The sequence below is a fragment of the Sturnira hondurensis genome, unplaced genomic scaffold, assembly GCF_014824575.4.
Source record: "Sturnira hondurensis isolate 20B ecotype Veracruz unplaced genomic scaffold, ASM1482457v3 Scaffold0004271, whole genome shotgun sequence".
NCBI classification, from domain to species: domain Eukaryota; kingdom Metazoa; phylum Chordata; class Mammalia; order Chiroptera; family Phyllostomidae; genus Sturnira; species Sturnira hondurensis.
Window position 1 is genome coordinate 7,395,520 of NW_028076902.1, and position 15,244 is coordinate 7,410,763.

Below are 15,244 nucleotides of genomic sequence, written 5' to 3' on the forward strand. Positions count from 1 at the left end.
AAGGCCCAAGGAGGCAGGGAGGCCCAAGGGCCTAAAGCATAGAGATGCCCTAGAGGCCGAGGAACCGCAACCTTGCTCTGTACGCCCCCCTTCAGGCCCGGCCGGGTTTCCTCCAGGCCGCAGGCGACAGGTGCAGTCGCAGCCCCGGCCGCCCGCGGTGCCAGGGCAGCAGCCGAGCACTGGTGCGGAACCACTATCGGAACGAGTTTGCGCTTCTGTTTACAAAGCAATCCTGCCATCAAAAGAGGAACAAAATCACCACTTATCACACCCTGTCATAAAGTAATCTGCCCTGGAGGGAAACCCTAGCAAAGAACTGAGCGGAGTTGGGGTGGAGGGGCGGTGGCGGATGCGGAGAAGGAAAGGGGAACTCTCCCATCGCCTTTCTTGGGTGACCCGCTTGGACTCGCCGCGTCCCTTCAGACTAGGGACACAGGGTGGCCCGAGCGCTGCCAATGGGGAGCCTAGCCTGGGACTGCGCAGGGCAGAGTTCCGAATTGCTCTCTTGGCTCTATGAGATCCACCCATCTGCAGCTCCCTACTCCGTGTCTCATTTTCTAGTATCTTCAAAGAGGTTCCTACCCTCTCCTGCCTCCTCAGCCAATAAATGTGCAGAGTGAGTTCTCGAAACTGAGGTTTCTTTTGAACTTGCAAGGGCACTGCAGGGCCCAAAAGACAGTCTTCAGGAATTCCTAACCAGTCGGGTAGGGTTTTGCTCTTCTTAATCCCCATGTGTTCCCCACGCACTTGTTTTTGGAGGAAGGGAGCAGGTGTTTGGCCATCCCTGTCAAAAGGCCAGGAGACGAGGGACAGGCAGAAGTCCTGGGAAATTATAAGCAATCTGTGTGGAGACCCAGTCCCTTCAGGTTACCTCAGTCCCTGTCCTGGCTCATCGAGAACCAGGTCCTAAATCCTTCAGGCAGCCAAAACCACACACAGAGGAGTCCTGGGCAGTTCCTCTGGGGGGCAGGTGCCTCTGTCTCTCATGTTGTCCTGGGGAAGGAGGAAGAGGAAGAGCTCTCCCACCCTCATCCTTTCTTCTCCTCACCATTTCCCTTCACAGATGCCTGCTGTGAAGACCTTTCTAGTCCTGGTATCAGCAATTCACCAGTTAATATAACCAGAGTTTGGGTTTGTGCAAGAGCCATCCTGGCCATCCAGTACTGTTTCCCCTCTCGCACTCTTTTGGCTGAGGGCAAGAGTCCCCTGAAGGCCACATTAATGTATTTGTCAAGTTTGGTTGCAAGTGCCTGCCATCCAGCCTGGATTTAGGACTCTGTCTCCATAACTCAAGTTTGGAAAGTCTGTAGTCACCAACCCTAAGAGATATCTTTGGTTCCTAATGGTATATATATATACTGAGCTGGGGTGGAAGAAGAAGCCTCCATATACAGGAGGCAGAATTACCAATGTTAAATTGTCATTTATGTTTTTTGGTCCCAGGAATTATTTCATCTTTTATAATGTCTGCATAGTTGATAAATTGGAGAGTCAACATCGTATTTGTGGCACTGTGCAAAACATCTGTGAAATGAGGATTTTTCCTTTTCAAATATTGGGGAGATATACCCAAAGCTGGCAGAATCACCAAGAGCAGGATAGAAAAAGGTCCTGGTCCCCTCTCCTCCCACAAGTTTGTGTTGGGGCAACGCATGGCACAGGGTTTATCAGAATCACACAGAGTTTTAAAATGCCAATGCCTCATTGGACCCATTACAGTTTTTTTAAAAATGTATCCCAGGTAATTGCAGGAAGATCACCATCACCTGGGAATTTATCAGAAATGCAAATTCTTAGCTCCCACTTTAGTTCTACGAAAAACTGGTGGTGGGGCTCAAATTTGACCACCTCTGACCTGGGGAAATGTGTGCCTCCATCTGGAGACTGGCTTTCTAATCTGCAGCTGTTCTTCACTTTCGGCCTCATAAAAAACTCGAAACTTCAGTTCATCTTTTGGGAAAACAGGGCGATTCTCAGTCCTAGGCATGGCGGGGTGTCTGTCAAGCGAACTTCCTGCATTGGAATCAGCCACCTCAAAAACAAACTCAATGTTACTGCAGAGCAAGAGCGCACAAGCCCAGTCTTTCCCCTTCTCTCTTGGGTGGAGTTGGAGGTTTTTGAAGGATACAGGTTTAGAACCGCACCTGGATTTTACTTGGGTACCTGGGGCTAGACGTAACGTGTACTCAACCTCTGAACCGCCGGCTTCCCTTTCTACCTGAGTCTTCCCTCTCCCTCCCCGCCCGACTCATCGAACCCTGAGCCCTGCTCCGCATCTCAGTCTCACTCTTTCAGGACACGTGCTTGGAACTTGTCCTTCGAAGGTAAAGTGTGAAAACAGAATCACCCACTCGCCGACTTTTTCCTACCTTGGAAGAGCGAAATTCCCGCCCTCAGCGGCATCCTGCCCCTAAACTGGTCGGGTTAAGCGCGCTATTGGGGTGCACTCCTAGTCGCGGCACTTTCTATCACCTTCCTACTCCAGGCCTAGGGCAAATCTCCCACATCTGTTTCGAAAGGGCCCTGGGTCGGCTGGATGGTGCCTTTCCCGGGAGCCAGAGCCGGAGCCGCGGGGGAGGGGAGGGTCAGGGGCGGCCGTCCGCAGGCGAGCGCGCCTGGCCCTCCGGCTGCATACCAGCCTCCCTTCGGGCCATGTCACCTCTAGGAGGGTGTGTACCCCAGAGTGGGGCCTAGTCACTCCGGCTACAAGAAAGGCATTCTGTCTTTCTTTGGAAACGGCGTTATCTGGACAAACAGGTGGGCGTCGCTCCCCGGCAGCGCAGAGGTGCCGCGCGGGGTCCGCCGCTACTTTGCGCTGCCGACTCGGTTCGCTCGGGTCCGCAGGGCCGGTGCCTCCGAGGACGGCGGGAGAAGGGGCCAGCCCACCGAGCCTAGGGCGCCCTGGCGGGGCGGACAGACCCCGCAGCGCACTGGCCTGGGTCTGGAGGGAGCTCTGGCGCCAGACCCAGGCGGGCCGGGGGGTGGGGGTGGGGGTGGGGGTCGGGAAGCGATGGGGCTCATTCACATTCAGAATTTAGAGGGTGGTGGAGACAGAGAGTCTCCTAAACTGATGCAAGTCTCCTGGAAGTCTGGAAAGGAAGCCTCGCGACTTTGTGCTTTTGCAAAGCCTGGGGTGCCGCGACGGCTGGGTCCTGGTTCCCTTCGTCCAGGCCCTTAAACGTCCGTCCGGAGGGGTCCGGGGTCGTGGGTCCACACCGACCCGGCTCGGTTTACTTTCAGTTTGTCTTGGTTGACTTGTGCCGGAACAGGCTCCAAAGGGTGTGCTCTGAGATCTTTCCGAGGATCTGTCACTTTTATTTAGTAGGAAGAAGGCCTTATTTTAGAACGTGGAGATCGCTCGCTTTGCCTTCTCTGCCTTCCTCAAGAAAGCTCCTGAGGACGGGCTCAAGGGGACCCGCCGGCCCCGGATTCCATTGCTTTCCCAGACGACCGCAGACCTTAAAAGAGCTCATACCGCGGTTGCCATTAAAACCTGTGAGACTTACATGTTTTAATATCTTGTAATTTCTCAATATTGGAGACCTACTGCGTGTGCACGTGATGCTGAAAGGCTAGCTCTGCAGCGAAGGGGCTCTGCGGCGCGTTGTTGTGAGGCTGTACAAGATTGTTTCATCAAAAATCTAAAAATGACAGGCCGGCTACCTCTGGATTTCCAATTACATATTAAAAAATCCGAGATGAGTGTATCTTGCTTAAGTCTAAAGAGTTTTTTTTTAAAGCCATTAACTCCCCCCCCCCCAAGAAAACAATACCACAGCTCGAGGACCTTGGGGAGGTATTGTTCAAGTGACACTGTCGCTTTGTATTTATTTCAACATAACAAGTTGCACTCAAAATTTGGGTTGACAAATTAACAAGGCCAGATCAAGTACATGAGGTTTTTAAGAAACTGACATGGCACGTATCACTTCGTCTGCTTCCAAACTCACAATGTATTCCTTCTGAACCTTACGATGTAACATGCACAACCTTTCTAATTAGATAATTTTTGCCCTAATGCTGTGGGCATAGCAATTACACGATCTTCCTTTTAAGTATGGTGCTAAGAAAAATGAAAAGGAAGTTTTTTTCTTGGGTAGTGATTAAAAACAAACGCAATTAACATACATAGGTCTCTTCCTGACTTGACTCTCCTTGTTGAGAATTACTATTCAAAACACCAAAGTTACAGGGTACTAAGTTAACTGTGATCTTTAGTTTAAATATTTTATTTCTAGTTTTGAAACAAGGGCTTTCATTTGTCTCAATGTCTTTTAAAGACAAAATCAGCTAAGACACCAGGCAGTGTTCAAGACATATTAAAGAGATAGGTAACTGCAGGAATATTCAGATTAGAATTTTCTGGTTTTCTTGTAGCTTTCAGTGTACTTGAATAAACATTCAGACAATAGCATTTGACTGCTATCCATTCCCATTGATCTTAAAGTTCTTTAATTTTAAAGCTACAGCTTGAGTGAACTCCTCAAGTGCACCAAATAAAGGCAGAATACCTAAAAACTGTTTAAATACATTGTTTGTCCTTTCATTTTTTGAGCACTTAAGCAACTATTATATAAAATTTGGGTTAAGTAAAACATGAAAAATACATCCCAGTTTACATATTCTTATTATGTTCAAATATATGATACAACTCCCCAACACTGAAAATATTTTTGTTATCTTTTTTCTTTTACTTTTACTGATAGAAAGAAAAGCTAACAACTAAAACTTTTTCAAATAACTGAATTTCCTTGGCCTTTGCAACACTCCTCAGTGTTGGCACTGTCCTGGTGCCAGTACTAGGTAGGAAAAATCTTACTTGTTATGTTCAACAGCAGCCCACCTCAAACCTCCCAAAGAGAGGGAATTCGGTATGTTTTCCACAGCTTAATCTTGAAGAAGAAACTATTAGAATCACAGAGTTTTAGAGCCTTAGCCCTCTAAATTGTAATGCCCCTCACCACAGGTGTATATTCTGAGCCTAGCACCACTCAGCTTTTCGGTGGCCAAAGCGGCTGAAACTCTATGTCCAGGGTGATGGCCTTCCCCTCAGCACACCGGTTCCATGCAGTTTGTCCACACCACTAGATACTGTGCCCAGGATTGTGCTCAGGATTAAGGCCCAATTCAAATACCTCTTGACTAAATGTTTGTAAACCATCCAGTCTGCCTTAAAGGCGTTGGAATTAAAATGACCTGTGTGTCCCTTCTTAATTGTATGTAGGAAATGCGCAGTGTTGATAGAAGGAACATTCAAAGCCTGGATTCTGGATGATACTAAGAAACGGCTCTTGGGTTTGATGTTGGTGTTTCACTGGTGCCTGTTTCTCTTAAATGAGTTTAACCTCTGCTGAAAGCTGAAAGAAAACCAGAAAATTCTAGTCTGAATTTGCCTGCAGTTACCTGTCTCTTTAATGTGTCTTGAACACTGCTTGGACACATGCCTAATATTTTATAGCACAGAATTCCAGTGTAAGAATTCCACTTACAGTAACAATTTGATAGAAGGAAGGTGGGGATAATCCCTCAGAAATCACTGTTTGGAGTAACTGACAATGAGAAAGCAAGCATTCAAGAGTGAGGAAATAAAAAATAGATGTAAATATGAAAGGAGAATGTTTTATTCATCAGTAATCATAGCAAAGAAATGGGTAATAACAATAGCTAATGGAAATTTTTACCTATGTTTGTCTTTACTTATTCCAGTCTGTGTAACACATAGACTCTCCTTAACTTCTACAAGGAAGGCATGGCTCAGTATTCACAAACATTCTGAAGACACACTTCTTATTTATAAGGAGCCCTTTTCATAATCTCTTAGCAGTGACACATTTGAGAGGAAAATTGAGTCTCGGTGACTACCACTTTCTCTGGAACCTCCGATTCCTTGTTGATACAAATGGGTCCTGAGCAATCTCAGCATCTTCGAACAAACAAACCCCTCCCCTCCCCCAGTGTCCCTTTCCCAAACAATTCCACATGGGTATACAGGGGTGGGCACAAATAGGTTTCCAATAATTAATAAATAATAATAATACAAGAATAAACCTTTTCTTTTGTGTACTCACAACTGCGAACCTACTTTTGCCCACCCTTGTGTATAGCCCGCACGAGTTAGAACTGAAATTTTTTTCTTAAACTTTTGCTGCCCCCATGTGTCCCTTCAGAAAACTGAGTGTTAAAACTAAGTTGTTTATTCAGCATCTCTTATACAGCACTCACAGTTGAGACACACAGAACTACAATCGGAGAAACACTCTAGTTATTAAAAGAGCTCCAAAGACAGGGTGGGAGGAAGGTGGAGAAAAGGTTTACTTTCGCCACAGGTTCCTGATGTGATCTCCAGTAAGTTACATAAGTTCTCGGTGCCTCAGTCCCCTCAAACATTAAAATGGGTATCAGGATGGTGGGATGGGAAGAATGTGGGAGCCAGATTTTCTTTAAGGTCCCATCCAATACTTGGTTCTATCTAGTGTAATATTTGGGCATTCTCACTGAGGATAATAAAGTGTAAGTAGGGAAAATCTAGTTATCCCATTTCTGGCTAAGTAAGTTTGGAGGTATGCCAAAAGCTCATGAATGAATTTCCTTTTCATCGTTGAAATCTGTTGCCTTGGTCCTCTATCATCTCGACAAATCTGCTCTCAAAATCTGAGTAGCTCTGAGTCTAAGTAGAAAGAAGGAATTCGTTTTCTTTCTTTCCTTTTTTTTAATCCTCACCCAAGGACATTTTTTTCTCATTACTTTTAGAGAGAGAGGAGGGGAAAGAGAGAGACATCAATGTGAAAAAGAGGCGTTGATTAGTTGTTTCCCGTACCTACCTGGACCAATACTAAAGCCAGGACCTGGAATCGTACATATCCAGACTGAGGGTCACCTGTACCCAAACCAGGGATCAAACCCACAACCCTAGGTATTTGCCCTGTTTGGAAATCGAACCCACAGTCTTTCAGCTATGGGATGAGGGTCTAACCAACTGAGCCACACTGGCACTGAGACACAGTGGCCACAGGAATTCATTCATTTCTTTTTTAAAAAAGTATTTATCTATTTTTAGAGAGGGAAAGGGAGGGAGAAAGAGAGGGAGAGAAAAGTCAGTGTGTGGTTGCCTCTCACATGCCCCCTACTGGGGACCTGGCCTGAAACAGGCATGTACCCTGACTGGGAATGGAACCGGCGACCCTTTGGTTCACAGGCCAGCACTCAATCCACTGAGCCACACCAGCCAGGGCAGAAATTCGTTTTCTTTAATGGCCACTGATGATGCAGCACACTGCTTGTGACTTCAAAAATGAACATCATCTTTAGTGTTTATAGTATATATCCATAACAGGTGCTTTTACAGCTGACTAGTTCTTCAATTTTCTCTGTAGTGTCATGATGGACCTAACAAAGTCATTCTATCCCTACTTAGTTGATAACAGAACCCCATTTTTGCTCAGTTATCAGGCAACTATAAGTATCAAGAAAGTCTGGGTCTCTCTCTTACCCAAGGGGATCAAACTTAATTCATCTAAGAATTAATCTGGTTCTCAACCCTTACTCTTTTTTTAATTCAGAAGTTTTAGTCTTATTGTTATTGCTTTTTAAATGATTGAAGTATAACTTCAATCATTTAAATATTAGTTTCCAGTGTACAACATAATAATTGAGTATTTGTATACAGGGTGGGGCAAAAGTAGGGTTACAGTTATTCATATGGAGAATAATATAATAACTAATAAATAATAATACAAGAATAAACTTTTTCAAGTACTCACAACTGAAAACCTACTTTTGCCCCACCCTGTATATTTCAAAATGATCACCACAATAAGTCTAGTTAACATTCATCATCATACATAGTTACAGAAATTTTTTCTTATGATAAGAACTTTTAAGATCTACTCTTCTGGCAACTTTCAAATATGCAGTACAGTATCATTAACTTCAGTTGCCGTGCAGTGCAGTGCGTCCCCAGGACTTATTCTGTAACTGCAGTTTTGTATGTTTGACCCCCCTTCACCCATTCTGTCCACTTCCCCATTCCTTGCTTCTGGCAAACACCAATCTGCATTGATGTGAGAGGGAAACATCTATCGGTTGCCACACATCTTTGCCCCAACTGGGTATGTGCCCTCAGCCACCAACTGAGCCACCCAGCCAGGGCCCTCTCTAAGCTTGGTTTATATTTTTGGTTTTTTTTTAAATTCAATAGGTAGGATCATACAGTATGTCTTTCTCTAACTTCTCATAATGACCTCAGTGTTCATAGATTTGTTACAAGTGGCAAAATTTCCTTGGTTTTTAATTTATTTATTTTTTCCAGAAAAAAATTGATTTATTTTCAGAGAGAGGGGAGGGGAGGAAGAAAGAAAAGGAGAGAGACATCAATGTACAAACAGAAACATCCATCAGTTGCCTCTTGCACGCCCCCAGCTGGGACCTGGCCCACAACACAGGCATGTGCCTAGACCGGGAATGGAACTGGCAACCTTTTGTTTGTTTAAGATTTTATTTATTTATCTTTAAAGGGGAAGGGAAAGAGAGAAGGAGAGAAATATCAATGTATGGTTGCCTCTTGTGAGTCCCCTGCTGGGAACTGGCCTGCAACCCAGGCATGTACCCTGACTGGGAATGGAACTGCGATTGTGTGGTTCGCAGGCCCGCACTCAATCCACTGAGCTACGCCAGCCAGGGCTGGAAATGGCAACCTTTTGATTTGCAGGCTGGTGCTCAATCCACTGAACCACACCGGCCATGACTCTATCTATTTTATAGCTGAATAATATTCCATTGTGTGTATGTGTTTATATGTATGTATATATGAGGTTATATTTATGTGTCATACATTCTCCACCCATTCATCAATTGATGGACATTTGGGTTGTTTCCATATCTTGGCTATTGTAGATAATGCTGTAATAAACAGGAGGGTACATATACCTATATTTTTAAAAGATTTTATTTATTTATTTTTAGAGGGAGGGGAGGGAGAAAGAGAAGGGGAGAAACACCAATGTGTGGGTGTCTCTCATGCGCTCCCTACTGGGGACCTGGCCCGCAACCCAGGCATCTGCCCTGACTGGAAATGGAACTGGTGATCCTCTGGTTGGCAATCAATCCACTGAGCCACATCAGCCAGGGCCACATGTCTATTTGAGCTGGGTTTTTTTTCTTTGAATAAATACCCAAAGTGGAATTGCTGGATCATAAGGTAGTTCTACTTTTAACTTTTTGAGGGACTTCTATACAATTTTCCATTGTGGCTGCACCAGTTCACAGTCCCGCCAACAGCACACAGAGGCTCCCTTTTCTATACACCCTCACCAGCACTTGTTATCTTGCCTTTTTGACAGTAGCCATTCTAACATGTGTGATCACCCTTGGCTGTTTACCAGAATCTTCTGGGAATGCTATAAAAATACTGATGCCCAGGCCTCCCTCCAGAGATTCTGGTTAATTGGTCTAGAGTTTGATGGTTTTTAACAACTTTCCAAGTGTTGTTAGCATTCAGCCTGGGTTGAGAATCACTTACCTAAGCCAACAATTGATCATTCTACTCCCCTCCCTGGTGCCTGGCTTAGGAATGACCACATGATGCAATTTTTAGCCTTATAAGGGGCACCTAATTGGGGTTGGGGTATCTGGGATTGTTTTCCTTACTCTTAGGAAGCCACAGAACATAAGGCTGTGTCCTCACTTTCTCTTCTAGGCTGTGGCTGTTACCCTGTGGAAATACGAGGGATACGGTGTCTGGAACTGCTGCAGTCACACTGTCACCATGAAAACAAACCCCAAATGCAAGGGTAGCAGAGCAGAAAGAAGAAAGAATTCTGTGTCTTTGGTGGTTTTGTTAAATTGCTGAATTAACTGACCTGTAGCTGTTCTACCTCAGGACTTAATATGTGAATAAAACACATTTAACTGTTGGAACCAAAATCATCCCAACTGGTACCCTACAATTCTAAAAAAAACCTTGTTTTAAATTGGGTTCTTCATACTATGTTCTTGGAACCCCTAGAATCCATGGGATTTTGCTAGTATTCTATAGGGATGTTTTATAAATATAATTTTATATGGATGTGTACATGTTTGCATAGTTAAATACATGAAGATATAATTTCATAATGCTATTCCTTTCACTTCAGTTTTCAAAATAAAGCAGCTCATTTATTTGCAAATAGAAAACAAGGACTGGAGCAGAAATAACCTGCAAGAGAAAATTTCTTCTTTGACCTGAATAACATTAAGATTAAAAAGGAAATCTTACAATGCATACGAGCTCAGTCCCTTAACTGTCATGATATGTACAACCACTGTTTTTTACTACCAACACCTTTTGTGTGATTATTAGTGACATAAACTTCATGACCACTTTCTTTTAATATGTAAATCATTAAAATTAACATTATATAAGTTTTATAATTGCTTCTTAACATCTTAATAGTTGTTTAGCTTCAAATAGTTGAACTATTTGAAAACTCCTGTACTCCAAACATATTGTTCTTTTAAAGAGGTGTTTTTGAGGCCCTCTTCTCTACTCTTAACTTTTGTTACCATTTTCATTATTAATGTAACACATCACCCCTTGATATACTGTGAAGCCCTTTACTCTTCTCCTTTGTGTCTTATTTGTGGAACACGTAAAACATTAACATAATAGCTAGGCGCTTAACACACAGGGTTCCAAGTCATACTCTGGTTTAGGAAGCCTACTTTGAATACCATATCATAGGGTCAGAATTTTCACATGCCAGACACTGTGCTTGACAAAACAATGCGATGAGCGAATGTACTACTTGTTGCTTGGAAAACTGGGTTCTGATCTGATATTCTTCTATTTTCTACACATACCTGTTACGTTAGTAAAAGACACACCTTATTATTTGAACTGTGTGCATATGTACCCTGAAACATATGCTCAGGTGTAAGAGAGGCATTACTTTTAGCCTGGTCACAATCTATTACAATATAAAACTTAAAAATTCCAAGTCCCAAAGGCAGGAAATGTAACATGCCAGGTTAATTTAGGTGGGTTTTCAAACCATTTTCTCCATTACCAGACAGCCTGCTGCTGTATAACTGAATAGAAAACAGACTTATGGTATAGAAAATATTTGTGCCCTTATCTCAAAAAAGACTCTTTTATTTGACATCTTTCTCTGTACAAGAAACCAATGAAATTTATACGCATTATTACCAACTATAGTTAAAACTATCTGGTGACAGTGACAGATGTGATATACGTCCTCAGGGCCAGGTGCAGAGTAACAGCCACAGTTCCGTGTGGTGGAGGGGCGAAGTGCAGGAGAGAATGGCAGTCCGCTCTTCATTACCAGGTTTGATGTGTGCTGCAGTGACTCCCAAAGGCCAGTCCCCACTCCCGTGCTGTGCCCATTCTTTCCTAAAGCCACATGATCTGCTTAAATACAATACATATCCTTCTGAAAACTGCTGCTATCACAGGTAGGACAATGCTCAATTTACGGTGTTTTGAAGGTTCACAGGTTTTTACGAGTAGCATGGGATAAAGGAAAGAGACCCAGGCTGGAATCAGAAGAATAGGACTTTAGTGTCAGCCTTGCCACAAGCTATCTCTGTGTCATTGGGTAAGTTGCTACATGTCTCCAAACCACACTTCCTGACTTGGAAGCTGGAGTGTCCATCCTACTGTTTTCTGAGGTCCCTTCCAGCCCCACAACCCCCCTGAGTCAGATTCAAAACAACACTGAGTTCCAAAACAACATTGTTTTCAGAACAGTGGCTCTAGAAATGAAACATGCAACTAAAAAACCACAAGTCACAAGACTAGAAGACATCATCCAATGCATTTATTTAGTCACCTTCATTTGGCACTAAGTAACAAAATGCGGTACATATGAGATTCAATTCTAATTTTAGATACATTGTTTTTAGGCAAAGCATTTTCACTTATTTGTATTTCACTCTATACTCTAACTTACAAAATCCGGATAAGTTCTGCCTGATGTGGAAATAATATGCCAGTAAATCACATTATTGACTTTATTGAAAAGAGCTTTATAAACATATGCCAATACTATTCAAGGATATCATAAAAATTATGACATTTCCTTAAGGGAAGTGATTCAGACAAGTTTATGAATGGATTACATACAATAATCTTTATAGGCAAGTTTGCTGTTGTAGTTTAAAAAAACAGGATTAGTCTTACAATAGTCTTCATTGTCTATGAAATCCTCTTAGCATGTAAAACAATACTGCATTTGGATATCTAAATGCACAAAAGTCAGATAAAGAATACAGGTATTTTATCTGTAGATATCTGGGCCTGGAAGACCACCTAATCCAGCCAATCCTTTCTTTTTCCTTTACACATGGTGATGGTAAGTAGTACCAACAAGTTTAGAAACTCCTGTTTTGCAACATCTCCAGAGATTTGGTAATTTTTCCTTATAGATTATAGCAATACTTAAGAATTCTCAACATCTGATAATTTTTTAATTCAATCTAATTTTTCACATAGTGGTTAATATATACTCTTTCTTGTTTTCTCTGTGTAAGATGTAGAGAGCTGTTGGGAATTCTCGTTTGCCCAATAACCTTGTTTAAATGTTTTTCTTTTTTTAAATCATTTTTTAATTGTTATTCAATACAGTTGTCTCAATTTCCCCCCCCCCATTGTTCTCCTCTGCCTATTCCACCCCTGCTCCCACAGGCAATCCCCACACTGTTGTCCATGTTCGTGGGTCATTTTTATATATGTTCTTTGTGTAGTCCTTTCCCCTTCTTCCCACCATTATCTCCCTCCTTCTCCCCTCTGGTCACTTTTAGTCTGTTCCAAGTTTCTGTGCCTGTGGTTCTATTTTGTTCATTAGTTTATTCTGTTCATTAGATTCAATTTTCAGGTGAGATCATACAGTACTTGTTTTTCACCACCTGGCTTATTTCACTTAGCAGAATATTCTCCAGTTCCATCCATGCTGTTGCAAAAGGTAGGAGTTCTTTCTTTCTGCTGTGTAGTATTCCATTGTGTAAATGTACCACAGATTTTTTATCTACTCATTTACTGATGGGCACTTAGGCTGTTCCCAGTTCTTGGCTATTGTAAGTAGCACTGCTATGAATATAGGGGTGCATAGATTCTTTTGAATTGGTGTTTCAGGATTATTAGGGTATATTCCCAGCAGTGGAATCACTAGGTCATAAGGCAGTTCCATTTTTAGTTTTCTGAGAAAATTCCATACTTTTGTCCACAGTGGCTGCACCAGTCTGCATTCCCACCAACAGAGCATTATGGTTCCCTTTTCTCTGCATCCTTGTCAGGACTTTTGGTTGATTCATTAATAATGACCATTTTGACAGATGTGAGGTGATATCTCATTGTAGTTTTAAATTGCATGTCTGATGGCTAGTGATGTTGAGCATCTTTTCATTTGTCTGTGGGCCATCTGTATGTCCTCCTTAGAGAAGTGTTTATTCAGATCCTTTCCCTATTTTTAAATTGAATTGTTAGTCTTCCCAGTGTTGAGTCAGATGTGTTCATTATATATTTTGGAGCTCAAACCCTTGTCTGATGTATCATTGACAAATATATTCTCTCATACAGTCAGTTCCCTTTCATTTTTTTTAGGTTTTATTATTTATTTATTTATGTATTTATTTTTACAGAGAGGGGGAGGGAGGGAGAAAGAGATGGAGAGAAACCACAATGTGTGGTTGCCTCTCACACACCCTCTGCTGGGGACCAGGCCTGCAACCCAGGCATTTGCCCTGACTGGAATTGGAACTGGCTACTCTTTGGTTTGCAGGTTGGTATTCAACCCAGTGAACCACACCAGCCAGGGCAATTCCCTTTTCATTTTGATGATGGTTTCTTTAGCCATATAGAAACTTTTTAGTTTGATATAGTCTCATTTATTTGTTTTTTCCTTTATTTACCTTGCCATAAGAGATACTTTAGCAAAAATACTGCTACATGGGATGTCTGAAATTTTCTTATCTATGTTTTCCTTGAGTACTTTTATGGAGTCATGACCTATATTTAAGTTTTTTTGCTCATTTTGAGTTTATTTTAGTCTATGGTGTAAGATGGTGGTCATTTTTTGTATGTACCAGTCCAGTTCTCCCAACACCATTTATTGAAGAGGCTTTTTTTTACTTTATTGTGTGCTCTTTTCCCCTTTGTCAAGTATTAATTGACTACAGAGACTTGGGTTTATTTTGGGGTTCTCTATTCTGTGCCATTGATCTATGTATCTGTTCTTATGCCAGTACCAGACTGTTTTGATTACAGTGCATTGTAGTATAATTTGATATCAAATATTGTGATCCCTTCTACTTTGTTCTTCCTTCTCAAGATTGCTAAGGCTATTCAGGTTCTTTTTTGGTTCCATATAAATTTTTGAAATATTTCTTCTAGATCTGTGAAATATGCCATTGGTATTATAATAAGACTTGTGTAAAATCTATAGATTGTTTTGGGTAGAATGGACATTTTAATGATGTTACTTCTTCCAATCCATGACCAAGGTATATACTTCTATTTATTAGTATCTTCCTTAATTTCTTTCTTCAGTGTTCTATAGTTTTCTGAGTACAGGTCTTTTGGTTAGATTTATTCCTAGGTACTTTATTATTCTTGTTCCTGTAGTAAGTGGGATTTTTTCCCCTAGTTTCTCCTTCTGACCTTTTATTGTTGGTGTACAAAAATGCCATCAATTTCTGAATAATGACTGTGTCCTGCTATTTTACCAAATACACTTATTAGGCCAAGTAATTGTTTTAGTGGAGACTATAGGGTTTTCTATGTACACGATCATGTCATCTGCAAATAATGACAGTTTTATTTCCTCCTTCAAATCTAGATGCCCTTTATTTCTTCTTGTCTGATGGCTGTGGCTAGAACTTCCAGAACTATGTTGAATAAGAGTGGTGAAAGTGGACAACCTTATCTTCTTTCTTCCTGATCTTCAGGGGGAAGTTTTCAGTTTCTGCCTGATGAGTATAATGTTGGTGGTAGGTTTCTCACACATGGCTTTTATTATGCTGAGGAATGCTCCTTCTATTCCCACTTTGCTGAATATTTTTATCATAAATTGGTGCTGGATTTTTTCAAATGCTCTCTCAGCATCTATTAATGTGATCATGTAATTTTTGTCCTTCATTTTGTTTATGTGGTGTATTATGTTTATTGACTTGTGAATATTGAATCATCCTTGCAGCCCTGGGGTGAATCACACTTGATCATCATGTATGAGCTTTTAATGTATTGCTAAATGCA